Source organism: Asterias rubens, unplaced genomic scaffold (assembly GCF_902459465.1).
Source record: "Asterias rubens unplaced genomic scaffold, eAstRub1.3, whole genome shotgun sequence".
In the NCBI taxonomy this organism is placed as follows: domain Eukaryota; kingdom Metazoa; phylum Echinodermata; class Asteroidea; order Forcipulatida; family Asteriidae; genus Asterias; species Asterias rubens.
Genome location: NW_022985713.1, coordinates 104,983 through 121,626, shown reverse-complemented (window position 1 = coordinate 121,626; position 16,644 = coordinate 104,983). Strand labels below are relative to the sequence as shown.

At 40.0% G+C, this 16,644-nt stretch overlaps 1 long non-coding RNA gene across 1 annotated transcript in view; it reads right to left on the bottom strand.

The window, feature by feature from the left end:
• The window catches only part of LOC117306302, a 38,039-nt gene extending 25,080 nt beyond the window's left edge, over positions 1–12,959 (bottom strand). Inside the window, exon 1 of the long non-coding RNA XR_004520925.1 lies at positions 12,592–12,959. This is a non-coding gene — a long non-coding RNA (uncharacterized LOC117306302). The remainder of the gene's footprint in view (positions 1–12,591) is intronic.
• Between the last annotated feature and the right edge of the window lie 3,685 nt (positions 12,960–16,644).

The window sequence follows — 16,644 nt, the reverse complement described above, 5'->3', positions numbered from 1 at the left end:
ATGCCCGAACACCTAAATACTGGTGAATTGATGACTGTTAGGTCTTTTACTGGCAAAATATGCAAAAGAGCGTCATGCTGTTTGCACAGATATAAATGCATTATATTCCTGCGTTACAGGGATAGCAGGAAAAAATTGTAGGGCACTGGCAAGTGGGTTTGCTTGTAAAGAATTTGGTATGCATAGCCCAAGTTGGGCTAGGAATGTAGCCTACATGTAAGGTGTGGCGATTCCTAAAGGCGCCACAACCTAGTAATACACAATCCAGATTATTTTAGCTCAAACAGTTTTGTCTCTGGTTTTTAATCCTGGGCACATCAAGTTCTTTTCATATGGGTGTAAAGATACTGAGAAGAAATCAGAAAACGGTATAATAAAATGTATTGAGAAAAAGTACTGAAAATTTAAAAATCAGTTGAATAAACTATAGCCCATTAGTCGTACATGTGTGCACACTCTCGATAAAAGTGGCATTTAACTGTTTGTGCAGGAACCATCGGTACCAGTGGTTCGTGCAGATGATATTTTGTGCACGTGCTAATGGTATGGTGGTTTGGCACAAACCTGTGTGGCCAATGAAAGCATGCACAGTCACCTTCACTGCAAGGTCAGTGATGCTACTGCAGCTAGGACTGTAGACATTACGTAATGCATGCATGCATTCTTTGGGTCTGGTTTCCGAGCGAGTGATACACATTATTTTGAAAACTACCCAGTGCAAATTTACTCCATTATTACTTCCTCCATGGTAGCATCCAAATGTAATAAAGTTTCGTCAAAGAAAATTCTGAACAATTAATTTCTAAAAGTTCTCTAAATATTCTGTAAAATTTCAGGTAGACTTGAGTGATACTGATAGAACTTGCCGCGAATGCTCATTACCACCTGATAAATATGACTATATGCATATTTCCCGATGTTAAATCGGTTTACTGCATTACACGTTAAACCCTATTACCACCTGATAAATATACACAGACACAAGGATTTGTTGTTGTAGTGAACTCAGCCAAGAGTTAATTTATTCTGTACTCTGAATTCAGTGGTGAAACACCAAGTAATAATAACTAGCGGGATGCCGCGCTTCGCGCGGCACCCCGCTAGATGAGGAGGATTCTAGTATATACAAATGTTGTGAAAGGTAATGTGGGGTAAGGGAGGTATTCTTAAAGAATAATCATTTCGTAGGATTGTATTAGATATTATACTGGTGTTGGTGGAATTTCTTTTTATGAGTCATTCTCATGATATAGCATTTAGAGATGTTAAATTTCATCTGCCACAGAGACTCCCATACTGACAATGAATCAATATTGCGTTGGAGGGCATTGCAGTCATCTGGAGAGTCGATTTCACGATAGAGGATTGGGTCGTCTGCAAACAATCTCACATTTGAGGTTACATGAGTTGGAAGATCATTAATGTAAGTTAAGAATAGGAGTGGACCCAACACTGTGCCCTGTGGGACACCGGAGATAACCGTGGAGCTAGATGAAGATTGCCCATCAATCACTACATTTTGTTGTCGGTCAGTAAGGAAGCCTTCGATCCAATCTCTAGTGGAGCCCCTTATACCAAGATGGTCTAGTTTAGCTAGTAAACCCTGGTGAGGAACCATATCAAAGGCCTTACTAAAGTCCATTATACAGAGGTCAACTTGTTTCCTTGCGTCAAGTGTCTTGGCCAGGTCATTGACAAGTCCAGCAAGTTGGGTTTCGCAGGAGCGTCCACTCCTAAAACCGTGCTGCCTGTCACATAGAAGAGAGAATTTGTCTAGATGACTGATGATATTACTGTGTAGAATATGTTCTAGCTGCTTACATGCTATACTTGTAAGAGAAATCGTGCGGTAGTTGGAGGGCAAGGCCCTGTCCCCTTTCTTAAATATTGGTGTAACCAACCTTGGCAGAGAGCCAGTCCTTTGGTAGGATGCCGGTGTTGAGTGACTTCTGATAATTTTTTTTGTAAGATAGGAGCAACACTTGATGCACACTCTTTCAAAACACGAGCAGGAATATCGTCTGGTCCGGCTGCTTTGTGGGCTTGAAGATTTTCCAGTAATTTTTCTACCCCAGAAGTTGTAACGTGAATGTCTGGCATGCTAGGGATTTTACTAGTGCCAATATGAGGGAGTGATGATAGATCTTCTTTGGTGAAAACTGAGATAAATTGTTGGTTTAGTGCCTCGGCTTTGTCTTTAGCACCCCACACAATCTTTCCCATGGAGAAACACCAAATACTTCCCTGCGAATCGCTTTCACATAGTTCCAAAAAGGTTTGGTGTTTTCAGTCTGAAGGCTTGTACCAATTTTGTGGACATAATCTTGATGAAGTTTCCTCAGTTCTTTGTCAACCTTCCGTCTCTGATCTTTAAACTCATCCCATAAGGAAAAATCACCCGTTTGGCATGCCCGATTGTACAATTTGCGTTTTTTCCTGATACTTCTTTTGATGGAAGCATTGATCCAAGAAAGGCTAGACTTAGATGAGCTAGTTTTATGCGGGATATTTTTGTCCGTCGATTTTAACATGGTATGCGTAAAAATGGTCCACATTTCATCGACATTGGACTTTTCATAAACATCACCAGTCAGCCGGCAATTCAGTTCATTTAGATCATTTGAAATGTTGCTGTAATGGGCTTTGGCATAAATGAAGATCTTACGTTTAGGTTTCTTGAATATCTTTGGTTTGATGGTGGCCTCTACTGTGACGAAATCATAATCGCTAATACCTGCTTTTACATTGGTCCTGCAAATGAATCCTGGGTTACTAGTGAAGCAATAGTCAAGGATACTCTGTTCTCTTGTTGGTTGAATGACAGCCTGATGAAGATTATGGTCAAGGGCAATATCAATCATGCTTTTACTTGGCCCGGCATATCTACCACCAGGCAAAAAACTGTTTGATGCCCAATCAACATCTGGCAAGTTGAAATCGCCGAGCAACCAAATGGAGGCGTGCCCTGGGATCTTCTCAATGGAGCTTTCGAGTAGACGCATATAGTCATTATCTGTCTTTTGTGAACGATAAAAGGCCTCTATGTAGACCGGGGCTATCCCCTTGACATGAATACTAATCCACTTCAACTCACAATCAGTTTGGTCCAAATTAGTTTCATCCTGTGCAATCAGGTTGACCTAACAGCAATAAATACACCACCATGTGCATCTCCTATACGATCCTTTCGGAAGACTTGAAAAGTAGAAGGGAAAATCTCTCCCGTAGGAATGTTCTCATGTAACCACGATTCTGTGCCTACCACTACATCAGGGTCTTCGGCCTGCAGGAGGTGTTGGAAACCAGGCAGTTTAGCACGCACACTTTGACAGTTCACATTTACAAACTTCAGAGGGCGTTCCTTAGGTTTTCGTGCAGATTTACCGACCTTGGCTTTACTCTGTGCATTTTCAGCAGCATGTTTACTAGGGCTAGATGAGTTTAATGGTTTACCAATTGAAGCATATCTGGTGGCAGACTGTCAATGCTAATGCTAGAGAGACTGTCAAAAATGTTACTATCACTAAATTTGTTTAGCGATCCAAAGTAGGAGGTGTCAAAATTGGGCATTCCGCAAGTACAACAGATCCAGGTGTAAGAAGAATGTTGTTCAAAAATGTTAACGATGTTCCTATCTATACTTAAACAGTGTACATGGTACCATTGCTGACAACAATCACATTGTAGGCATTCCTGTCCCCATTTGGCTGCTTTTGTACACACTTGGCATGGGTATTTAGGCTGGTACGCTGGTCCTGGGTTAAGGGCAACATCACCAGCCAACATAAGAAGCATAACAGTACCAATACAAGAACGGTTTTTAAGTTGTACTTTAGCAGTGTTTGGCTGATAGTATGGTTGATAATATTAAAACCAAGTTCAAAAGAGTAGCATGGAACTGACTCACCGGGGTTTGAAGACTAAGGTTATCTGACGAGATGTTTACTGGTGCAGACCAATGCTCCACAAAATGCAGCGAAGGTAATGAGGGTTGACTGACACTGTTAATCCTGATTAAGACTAACATCAGTGAGGCTATGAGGGTTTTCCAGCAGGCTTTAGAGTTATCCATCATGTGTAAAAAGTCCCAATCAAATACGAAGACAAAACAACAACGACGATGACGCAGTAAGAAACAAAAAGTCTATAACAAGGGGTTTAAAATGGCCGCCGTAGCAAGGCAGACAGCCAGCGAATTAAAAAATTAAAACCGACGACAAATTACACCAAAACGATGAGAGTTTAAAAAGCACGATCCAGCGGTAGCTAGGAGGGATAAAAAACACCAAGAATCAAAAACAAGAGTCCAAAAACAACACAAAAAGTAAAAAAAACGTGATTTTTCGCGGAGCTAAAATTGCACGCATGCGAGCATGATGAGGGCGCTGTGGTCTAGCAAAATGTTGACCCAAAAACAAAAGATGTCCAAACTGTGTACACCGATCTGTTGTGAATTTAGCGGCAGGTGCACTGGTTACAAACAATAGGCCTATTCAAACAGTATAGACCAATCTTTCTGCAATTTGAATAACTGTGTTATTACACATAGTTTTGTCTGTTAAAACTTTTATTTGTTTAAATGGATCTTTTTCTTTCTTTGATTCCGACAGTAGACAATGTCGTCCTTCGACATGAAAACAAAAACAAAAACAAAAACCCATTTTGAAGGAGTGCATAAAACAACACAACCATTAAACGGGTTTTAAGTTCCCACTATTTACCCAGTATGCACCAGTGACTGCCTTGCAACAATTTTCGATGTTCTAGTGGACTACACACAGTTGGTGTAATTTTAACACTAGAGTGTTTGAAGAATATAACACCAGTATGTTAAAATAACATCCACATTTTTAACACCGCGGCGATGTCCACAAGTTTACACCGGGTGTGTGAGTGAGTCCATGTATTTACTAGACTAGTGTTTTATGGGCATTTATTGTTTCAATCATGGTATCCAGTCTGTATTCAGGACGCCAGTCGAAGGCAGATGAGCACACCGTATTTGCAGTTATCTCAATGACTTGGGTTCTAGCTAAGAGCTTAACAATCAACCGGCAAACATAGGCATATTTGTCACTACCCGCAAGTTGTTTGCAATCCCAATGTTGCCCTAAAAGTTTGTCTAAACTCTTGTAGCTTCGTGGACAATAGTCCTCTCTAAAAGCATTATGTGCATTCAATCCTAACTCCTTAGCGTCAATTTGGATATCATAGCTGAAACATATTTTAATTTGCCGTTTGTGAGAGGCAAGGCCGTTCTCAGGTGGATCTCTTATATTTTATCGAAGAGCAGCACGTCTCTGAAAAATGTCTTGGATGCGTGGCACCGCATGTCGGATCATTCGTTCCGCAGCGGCTAGCTGAGTACTGGTTACTCTCTGCTGCCAAGAGGTATCCATGCCCACTTGAACAGTTTGTGGGTGTTCCAGTTTGGTACAAAATGTTCCAACTTGCAAAAATTTCTTTTTGCCCATGTCCATTATGGTATAGCCAGATGCTTCACACTGGCCACTACTATCTACCTGTATTTTAACCACAAAATTAAAGTTATTAATTTTCTCAGTTCTTAAGAAATCTCCACATCTGACCAACTTGTCAGTGGGCGTGGATCCAGACTGTCTGCTTGAGGCTCAGATTTGCTGGATAAAACGTGCCTCTAATGTTGGAAATCTTTGCGATACTTTGCAACCACACGATGTGTTTGGCCAATGTTGCTACCCTTTCTGCATTTCTTGCGCCTGCTTTTGGGGGCTTCTGTCTGTATGGGAGGGTTGGTGTTTGCGAGCTTATCAAAGTTCACTTCAACAATGTGGCTATTGCTGCCTGACTCTTCAATCAAAACGCCAAACATTTCATTGAATGGATCATTGATCACAATCTTTCCGTTGACCACATTTCCGTTATAAATTATGTTAATCGTCTTTCACCATAAATGATGGGTTTACATGACATTTCCTTGCAAGACTGTCGACTTGATGACGTGGGTTTCGTTTGCTCGCTTACACTTGCCCAGTTCTTTCTCGATAGAATTAGCACGGATTTGGCAGTGGCGCAATTTTTCATCAAACTTGTGTGACCAAGTGTCATAGTGAATCAAGTAGTCTTCCTCTCCCACATCCAGGATAGTAGCTGTCCGCCACACACCAGACTCTACATCAAGCGCTTGTACACCATCTCCTCTGCTGAACATCGTGCTCATGCTGTTGTCACAAAGTGCGAGTACATCAGTAGTTCCAGTGCATTATATACCCACAGATATGGGTTGCAAGCATGCGTCCCATACGTCACAGACATACAAAGGCTTTATGTTGCACCATGGTTGCACTGATGTTAGGTGCAAAGTCACTCTCCGGGTTCTTCTTTCCTTTTGTGGTGTAATAGAAGAAGCGACTTTAGTTTTAAGTTTTGACAGTTTAGGTATATTTCATAAATTAGTAAGCTTATTTACTTCAATATATTTATCAAGAAATACTGGGAGGTGCAAAAACTAGACAAAGGCTTGAGGTGCATCTTTGTTATGACCCATAAAGGGGTTCGGAAATCAAAAGGGGTTCGGATATCAAAAGGGGTTCGGATATCAAAAGGGGTTCGGATATCAAAAAGGATTCGGATGAAATGTGTAGGATTAAAAAGGGGTTCGGAAATCAAAAGGGGTTCGGATATAAAAAGGGGGTTCGGATATCAAAAGGGGTTAGGAAGAAATGTGTATGATTAAAAAGGGGTTCGGATATCAAAAGGAGGTTCGGATATCAAAAGGGGTTTGGATGAAATGTTATTATTAAAAAGGGGTTCAGGTACCAAAAGGGGTTCGGAGGAAATGTTGTTATTAAAAAGGGGTTCGGGTACCAAAAGGGGGTTCGGGTACCAAAAGGGGGTTCGGAGGAAATGTGTACTATTAAAAAGGGGTTCGGATACCAAAAGGGGTTCGGATGAAATGTTGTTACTAAAAAGGGGTTCTGATATCAAAAGTGGGGTTTAATTGGCTGCATTTAATCTGTTGTAAATCCCCCCACATTCATCTTGCACGGTGACAGACTTTACATCAATCACCAAGGAAGATTTCACTGTGCCATCTTTAGCTGCTGAAAACACCTCGACGCTCTATTTGGTCTTGTCTGTGTAGTTTGGTTTAGTCAGGGAATCAATATGTTATTGGCTTGAAGCATGCTTGAGCCATGCTTGAACACAGTTTGGAACCATTAATTAGGGTAATTTGTCAACCTTGAAGTTTCACCTTGTTTCAGGTCAACAGTACACTTCCAGTGGTTATCTTGGACCGCTGTTTAGGTTTGGATAGTAAATTAATGAAACGGACAAATTACTTTTCCCCATGGGACAGAAGGTGTAATGGGTGTAAGGTGAAGTGGCAAACTACATTCCAGACAATTATTCAGCAATTAAGCAGGTAGGGTGCCTGGATGGAGTGCATTCCGTGAGGAACCAGTGAGTTGTCTACAAAGTGGGAAACCACATTCCAGACAATTAGTCAGCAATTAAGCAGGTAGGGTGCCTGGATGGAGTGCATTCTGTGAGGAACCAGTGAGTTGTCTAAAGTGGGAAACTACATTCCAGACAATTAGTCAGCAATTAAGCAGGTTGGGTGCCTGGATGGAGTGCATTCCGTGAGGAACCAGTCAGTTGTCTACAAAACTATTTTTTTCATGGCGATTTTAAGGGAATTGCAAGTTTTATAAGAGCATGGTAAACTTGGTGAAAGAAAAAAAACTAATTATCAGCCAAATCGTGTTTACCGAGATTTCATGGTGGTTTCACAAGCATTGAAAACTTTCATATTTTTATACTAAAAGGGGGTTCTAATACCAAAAGGGAATTTGACTGCGTTTTCAAAACGATGTGTTTTTTCCTTATAAAAATGAAGCCAATGTCAACATTTGGGGGGAACATACCTGGCTTGTGGGGGTACATCATTAATCAACGATAAGGCTCTTCTGTTGTAGTTGTCCTTGTCCATCTCTGGCATAGCACGCCAATCATCGCAAACAATTCGATTAGCAATTGTAAAATTTGAGACATTTGCAAGAGCCTGTTGGATAACAGAAAAAAATATAAACATGGGTTAGATATACATAGAGACATACGGAAGTGTCTTAATCCTAAAATTTTTAAGTGAAAACGTGACATTTTGTATTGTAAAACTGGGCGCCAAAATGGTGCACGAAAAAATACAATAATATGAACGTAACACAGGTTTATATGGACTGCATACCTCTTTAAACTTAGATTTCTTGAAAACTGAAAATCCAGAGGCTGTACTGGGCCTACGGTGTCTGTTTTCCTTCAGAACTTGTCGCATGCCTTTCTTCAAAACTTTAGATCTATGTCCCCGTGCGCTGTTGAGATGACGCTTTAGCTTGGTTAAAGCTGAGATTCTGAAGAAAAAGTGTACACAGAGTTTAAAAAAAAAAAAAAAAAAAAGACAAACGTTGACATTTTGTATTCTTAATAATTGTTAGTCCTAAAATCAAAATATTGTTTTTTTTTTCTAATCAATTATTTACCTTTTTAGTGCGTGATGCATGTGATTAATATGGTATCCTATAGGTTCTGTTTAGTGGCGTAATGAAAAATAAACTTTTGCTTAGCTCTTGTCTAGGACAGAGTCGTTTGATTTTTATGCTATATATTACCTTCTGCTTTCTTGTCCCATCGTATCGCCTGGAGCAGGAAGCTTCCTTAGTGCCTGAAGTGACTGCTGTGGAGCTTCTCTCAATCTTTGTGTGTCTAGCAGGTAGTTATCTCGAACACAGTGTTCGAAGTACTTTTCCGATAAACCACCCAGTCCCTCCTATATCCCTCGGCCAGGTTATTTGAAACATTCCGTGATTCCCTGTTACACTCTGCTTGGGATGAAACAACTATCCAATGTAAGGGAATTCTCTCATCGGGCAATCTGCTACTTGACCCCCAGACTCTTCCGCCTAACCGTCGTATCTGAAGAGACAGTGCCTCATGGGAAAAGCCCAGTTTACCGGCAAGGACAAACATTTGACTATCAAGAATACTACTATTTCTTTGTTGGTATCAACTGCCGCGTCTCCCGATGAACATGGAGTTTGATCTTCACCATCGCTGAGACTGTCTTCATCACCACCGACATTCAAGTCGTTCGTTATATGAGATTCAACGAACTCGTCAAACGCATCAACAATTTCAGATAGACCTTGTCTGATGCGGTACCAAAGGCATCGCCACTGCCATTCGAAGAGAGCTTGCAAAACTGTGGGTCTATTCTTACCCCCACCCCTTAAGGTGTGCTGGTAAAAGTACGTCATGTTCAGGTAATGCCGATGTTCACCAGCTTCTGTAGCCAGCCTCATCATTGAATGGAAGGGAAACCTTTCTAGTAGTAGGGGTACAACATCAATCAGTTTCATACTGTACGGCGTTAAGTTGGTTGGCCCATATTTGAAGCACATCAAACGATGGAATTTATCAGCATGGTTCTGGTATGACTTGATTTCGTTGGACGACAAGCCAAATACAAAATCTTTCTCATTCTTATTGTTGACATCAGCGTCAGCAGTCTGTGGAATTGTCGGATCCATCGTGAGCAATTTGTACATCTGCCACATATGAAAATGAGTCAACCGGATCAGGTTCTTGTGTGTGATTATTGGTTGTTCAACACCAAGAAGTGTCATTATGTCTTGTGGGAGTGGTGTTACGTAGTCCAAGTCTGGGATGACGTTATCAAGTATATCAGGGTATTGTGTCCCTTCTCCGAATTCAGATGGAGGAGCAAGAATAACTTCGGCAGATGTGGTATTCAAAGTAAAATCTCTTTGTTCTCCATTGTCGTCAAGTTGGAGGTTAAAGACACCTTCTTTCCCCCGGTGTACATCACGCTCTGCAATATTAGAAATGAGATTGCGCATAGCAACCAGTCTGTGATGTCTGCCATCTCTCCTGTATAAAATTGAGGCAACATCGGAAATGCTGCTTACAAGAAGCTTAATGAGCTTTTCCCCAAACAAGGCGTCACAAAACATGGAATCAGCAGAAAGAAATACATGGTGCCCCATCAACTTCATTGTGTTCACAAATTCACCAAGTTCACCCCCATGGTTTCCTAAATTAGCCTCCAAATTAGACCTGGAATCTTTGAGGAAAAATATGTTTGTCATCCATACTTCTTTTGGGCTATGCCACTTAACACCATGGACCGCCTGCGAGTTATTAATACAGGTAATTCTAATGAGAGACGTCTGTTCTCTTCCTAACTTGCTGGCATCACCAAACAGCCTCCACCATTCTTCTGTACCCAACCAATGATATAAATATAAAAGGCATTGCCTTTAATAGACGTAAGGGATCAATGGACATTCCGGTTGCTGTCTTCTTTGGGTTTAGAATTCTCATCTTTCCATTTATTGCTTTCTTAAGTCTTCTAGTTTCATGCTTGGAAGCGAAAAAACTGGGCATTATCTTTCTCAGATGACCAAACACATCTTCGGTGCTCATAGTGTCGATCATCATTAAAGTTTTTTCTGGTGATAAGCAGAAGAAACGTGAAGAATGATTCTTCACCGGGTCATCATATAAGCTGATCATACTGGAATTGGATTCGACTTGGATATTCTTCAAAACATATATTATATCTTCGGATGATACATGTAGCTTGCCATCCCATTGTACGTGTTCGGCAATCTCTTGACTTCTTTTGTTAATGCTCATTGCCAACGCCATACAGAAATCTTCCTTTCCACCATGATGGACTTTGGTTGCAATATTAGCCAGTTCCTTTTCTTGTGAGTGGACCCTTCTGGTAAGACTCTTGTAGGCTTTTGCCCGACCATGTTCTGGTGATCTGTTTTCTGTCTCACTCTGAGTGACATGGACGAAAGAGAAGGCCTACCCGTTCGAATTGCCTTTGATTAGGTATGGCTAATTCTTCTACATCAGTGTCAGAGTCAGCGTCAGGGTCGTTATTGTGCATATTGTATTGAACATGCTTTGTGATGCATTTCAAGCTCCTATTGTTATAGCTCTGTATTGGCCTGCAATGAATGTGTATTGTTGTGCCAGACAGGGGTACAATGTAGTCAGTTATGTCATTTATTTATCATTCCCTTGCCAGCCACCATTGGCCTGCAATGAATGTGTATTGTTGTGCCAGACGGGGGTACAATATAGTCAGTTATGTCATTTATTTATCATTCCCTTGCCAGCCACCATTGGCCTGCAATGAATGTGTATTGTTGTGCCAGACGGGGGTACAATGTAGTCAGTTATGTCATTTATTTATCATTCCCTTGCCAGCCACCATTGGCCTGCAATGAATGTGTATTGTTGTGCCAGACGGGGGTACAATGTAGTCAGTTATATAATTTATTTATCATTCCCTTGCCAGCCACCATTTGCCTGCAATGAACGTGTATTGTTGTGCCAGACGGGGGTACAATGTAGTCAGTTATGTCATTTATTTATCATTCCCTTGCCAGCCACCAATGGCCTGCAATGAATGTGTATTGTTGTGCCAGACGGGGGTACAATGTAGTCAGTTATGTCATTTATTTATCATTCCCTTGCCAGCCACCATTGGCCTGCAATGAATGTGTATTGTTGTGCCAGACGGGGGTACAATGTAGTCAGTTATGTCATTTATTTATCATTCCCTTGCCAGCCACCAATGGCCTGCAATGAATGTGTATTTATTATTGAAGGGAAGCTTTCCACTATCATTATCTTCAAACCCTGTAAGTTTAATGTAAATCTATGGACATTTTGAAAAGGTACCCAAATCCTTTAACTGAAAAATTGAATGCGAAATATTGTTATAACTTGTAAATGCAAGTTTCGGAAAGGTGATTTCACAAACTTTGGTGATCACTCAATTCGTTCCCGAGTACACACAGGACTGAGGCAACCACTTGTTTGAGGAGGCAGGCAACATGTGAAGGAGTTTTACCACTAAGGATAGATTCATGCTATGGATGGGTTGTGTGCTACACAAAAATGGTTTTGTAAGACTACGGCCAGGGTCACATACCACTGTCTGGGATTATTTTATGCATCGCTAGCGCTGACCTTGTTAGCTGCACCTGATGTGCTGGTGACTGCGTGTGCGCTTCTATTGGCCAACAGTTAATGTACACGATCTATGGAGAGTTACCCCTCATTGGCCCACAATGGGTGTGTACGAACTGCTGTGCCATTGCTATTGCACAAACAGGATTGCACAAAAAAAAACATGCCATTGGTCTGTGTACAAACTATTAAATGTCACTTTTATCGAGAGTGTCCGACTAATGCCAGCTGCAAGTTTGGCAGGCTCACTCAATTTTGGTGTAAAATTGTGTAAGTTATTGACTAGGATAATTTTGGCTTATTGGTGACAAAATATGCAGATTGCATGAAAACAGACATTACACAGCAAAGTCTGCAACAGAATATTTTAAAGTTATTTGATTGTGTAACAAAGTTAAGGTCCCAAAATAAATGTACAAAAACTGGCATAATTAATCAATCTCCCACCCCGGTGGTAGGAGTCTACGAACAAATACTTACCCGTAGAGCCACTACTCATGCATTTTCCCTAACCGATTCAAATTGTAAGATTTGTTAACATACCAGTATACGCAACAGCGCTCTCATGCACAGGGGTTTCGAGAGGGGTTTGCCAAGCATCTGTTGAGGCTGCCTTGATTGCCTGCACTATCCAGCAAGTGATGGTGTCTTTCGAGGCCGCTGGATGTGGATGTAATAAAAAGCTGCTTGCTTATTCTCCCCGCTTAAGAGCTTGTACTGGGCACCAGAGTTTATCTGCAGGGATGGAATACCTAGCACAAAGATGTCCGACGAGTGAAAAGATGATGACTGATTCTTTGTAAGAAAAGCCATCATACACGTAGAAATCAGTTGCACCACTCCCTGCTCCCGGCGTACATGTACATGTATGTGCCCCCAGGATCAATTGTCAGCGACTGGAGCTCACTCCGTTGGCAGGCGGTGGCTACTGCTAAAAGAAAGGCTACCTTGATGAGAGGGTAGCCTTGATTCAAGGCTGTTGGCGTAGTGTGCCCAGCTCGGTGCAGCACGATTCGGCAACAACTAGCTGCACGCAGTGCATACACGAACAACGTATACATTGTATGCAGTTTGTATGTACAGTACATTGTGCAGCAACAACAGTATAGCGAACTGCAGACCACCATGGGATCATATTACACAAACATTCATAATGCACATGGGGTGACCTCTCATTCACAAAACAGGTTGTGGATGGGTCAGCGGCGTAACTAGACATTTTCATTTGGTGCGGCAAGTGGGGGCAAAGATTAAATTTGGGGGGGGCCAAAGAAGTGCACAATTATTATTAAATATGTTAACTGATATATAGTTGATACACACCAATGCAGTTCTAAAACAGTCTACATAGTCAGCAGGTAACAAAAGATTGCGAAAACAACAAAATCTTAGAGAACTTGTTTTTTTTCTATAAGATAAAACCTTTCGACTGTATAAAAGGATTAAATTACCAACTGTGATCACCAAGTACCAATTTAGAGTTGTACACGGCATTCTCAAATAGGCTCTTTGGGTGTGTAAATATCCAAAACATAATAATATTAGGCCAAGTAAAAATAGAAAAATAGGAATGTTTAGCGTCCCCGCCCGCTTGAATTTTACAGGACACCTCCTTTTTGTTTTAATTTTTTTTTTTTATGCACATTTATTTTTTATTTTTTTTTAAAAAGGGTTATTTTAAATGATCTCAGCAAAACAGAACAAAATCTGAATGTCTTGTCTGAATGCCTTGACCAAACTGTTTCATTAATGTTTTGTGTATTCAGCAGCAGAAAAACATATTTGACATTCATGGCGGCCATCTTGAAATAAAAAATAAAAAGCCCATCCTCCTTCCTTTTTTTGAGAAACCCAGACACTAAACATGTTTCTTTTTTTTACTCTGCCTTATTGTAACAAGTGTAAGCCATCAACAACAACAACAAAAATACAGGATTGAAGTTGTGGGTGTTTAATAATCACATTTTAGTTATGAAACAGATATTTAAAATAGGCCTACCTCCTCTCAATTGCACCGCTTGCTTCAAAGGAGAAGAAATTAATGGTCTAAGCAACCTTTTTCGCTGGCCATTTTGCTGTAGTAAATTTCTCTGTTGTGCATCTGACCATGGAGGTAGAAATTTCTACCTCCATGATCTGACTAAGTTGTGTTAACGGAGCTATTGGTCTGCGTTCAGACCACCACGTATTTAACAGAACTTTGTCACATCCTGCACTCTCTGTAACCGCAAAACCACAACAAACATTTACCGCCAATACGATCGCGCGCGCGTTTCCATGCATTTTTCATGTTATAGTCCACATACTGATATGAATAAAAGATTACGGCAGCATTTTATGCAGCCTTAAACGATTTATATATTAGGCCTATACAGTGCTGGGCATATAGGAATATACTTTTCTCCGATTTCATATGATTTCAAGCGACTTACAGTTAACAACCTTTTTTATTTATTTTGGGGGTTGAACCGATTTCTCCCTCCGTCGCAGCTATTGCGAGTGCTTGCAGAACACTGTGATTGATATCGCAGTGAGAGTTTATAGGTCAACCAACAACCAATGAGAACAGGTTTTTAGTAAACATTAGCAGTATGATCAACTACAGCTGACTTGCAGCTGCACAGCATCGTTCAACACACATCACTATTAAAAGGCCAGTTTGCTACACTCAGAAAAGAAAATAGTCTAGCAGCAGAATACGTGTTTGAGTTAAAGTCAAAAGTTAATTTATTTGTGGTTGGTGACACAGAGGGGTCCGTGGTAATGCATCTTTTTTGTGTGGTAAATTATTATAATTTTGTGTTGTGTTGTCAATTTTAACTAATAGGGTCGAAACGTAAGGCAGATCTATATTTTTTGCATTTATATTGGTCATTTTAATAAATATAGTATATATTTTTAACATATTTACATGTATTGTAATGTTTGTAATTTCAAATCCAATTCGGCTTTTTGCTGTGACTTTTAAAATGATTTTAATAATCAATAACCCAATAATTTTGGTTGGTGAGCATGGTGAACAATTGCAACAGTTATAAATTTAAAAAAAATCATAATAATTGTAACAAAAAGAATTAACGCATTTTCCATGTTAAAGGCAGTGTATACTATTGTTGTTAATTACTCAAAGTAATTATTAGCACAAAACCTTAATTGATAAGAGTAATGGGGAGAGGTTGATAGTATAAACATTGTGAGAAATAGCTCCCTCTGACATGTCTGAAGTGACATAGTTTTCGAGAAATAAGTTATTTTCCACGAACTTGATTTTGAGACCTCAGAATTAGATTTTAGTTCTCGAAACCAAGCATCTGAAAGCACACAACCTCGTGCGACAATGGTGTTTTTTCTTTCATTATTGTCTTGCAACTTTGACGACCAATTGAGCTAAAATTTTCACAGGTTTGTTATTGAGATACACCAAGTGAGAAGACTGGTGTTTGACAATTACCATTAGTGTCCAGTGTCTTTAAACATTCGAGGAGAATGATGATGTAAACAGATCACACAATTAAATTTTAGAAATGTTTCCCTCAACATTTTTTTTTTTAAGTCTCAGGTTTATGCTGACTATTAAAGCCATTTGACACTTTCGGAACAGAAAAACAAAAAAGTTCACAAATTTACAAATAACCTACAGGGTTTACAGAAGGTAATGGTGAAAGACTTCTCTTGAAATATTATTCCATGAAATGCTTTACTTTTTGAGAAAACATGACAACAATTAAATTTTAGAAATGTTTCCCTCAACATTTTTTTTTAACTCTCAGATATATGCCGACTATTAAAGCCATTTGACACTTTCGGAACAGAAAAACAAAAAAGTTCACAAATTTACAAATAACCTACAGGGTTTACAGAAGGTAATGGTGAAAGACTTCTCTTGAAATATTATTCCATGAAATGCTTTACTTTTTGAGAAAACATGACAACAATTATCAATTCTCGAAATCGAGAATCGAGAAATATGGATTTATTTTAAACACATGTCATGACACAGCGAAACATGCGTAAACAAGGGTGGGTTTTCCAGTTATTTTCTCCCAACTCCGATGACCGATTGAGCCTAAATTTTCACAGGTTTGTTATTTTATATATACGTTGTGATACACGAAGTGTGGGCCTTTGGAAAATACTGTTTACCGAAAGTGTCCAATGGCTTTAAGACTTATAGAAATATGAGCTCTGGTGTGGAGAATAAACAAAGGCCCATTGGACCCACTGCTCATTCTTGAGCAACCCAGAAAACAGAAATTCATATGGATGAAGCTGTCTGGAGATTCAAGAACCAAAATGTGACCCTCAATTATTATTGTTTATAAGAGTTTTTGATCAGGTCCCATTATCTTTATAGATCACAGAGATGCCACGTCCAGTTTTTTCAAAGCTCAACCCCCCCCCCCCCCCCCCGAAAACTCGGATACCGAAATCGCCGCCCAACTTTTTGGCAGAAATTTAATTGTGGACAAAAAGTGTTTCAAAATGCATCAAAAACCTCTTCAGAATACTTAAAACTCACATGATGTACACAGGAGATGTTGCCGGTTAATGTGGAGGTACGATTGTGTCATATTATTCCCCCCCCCCTCCAAAATC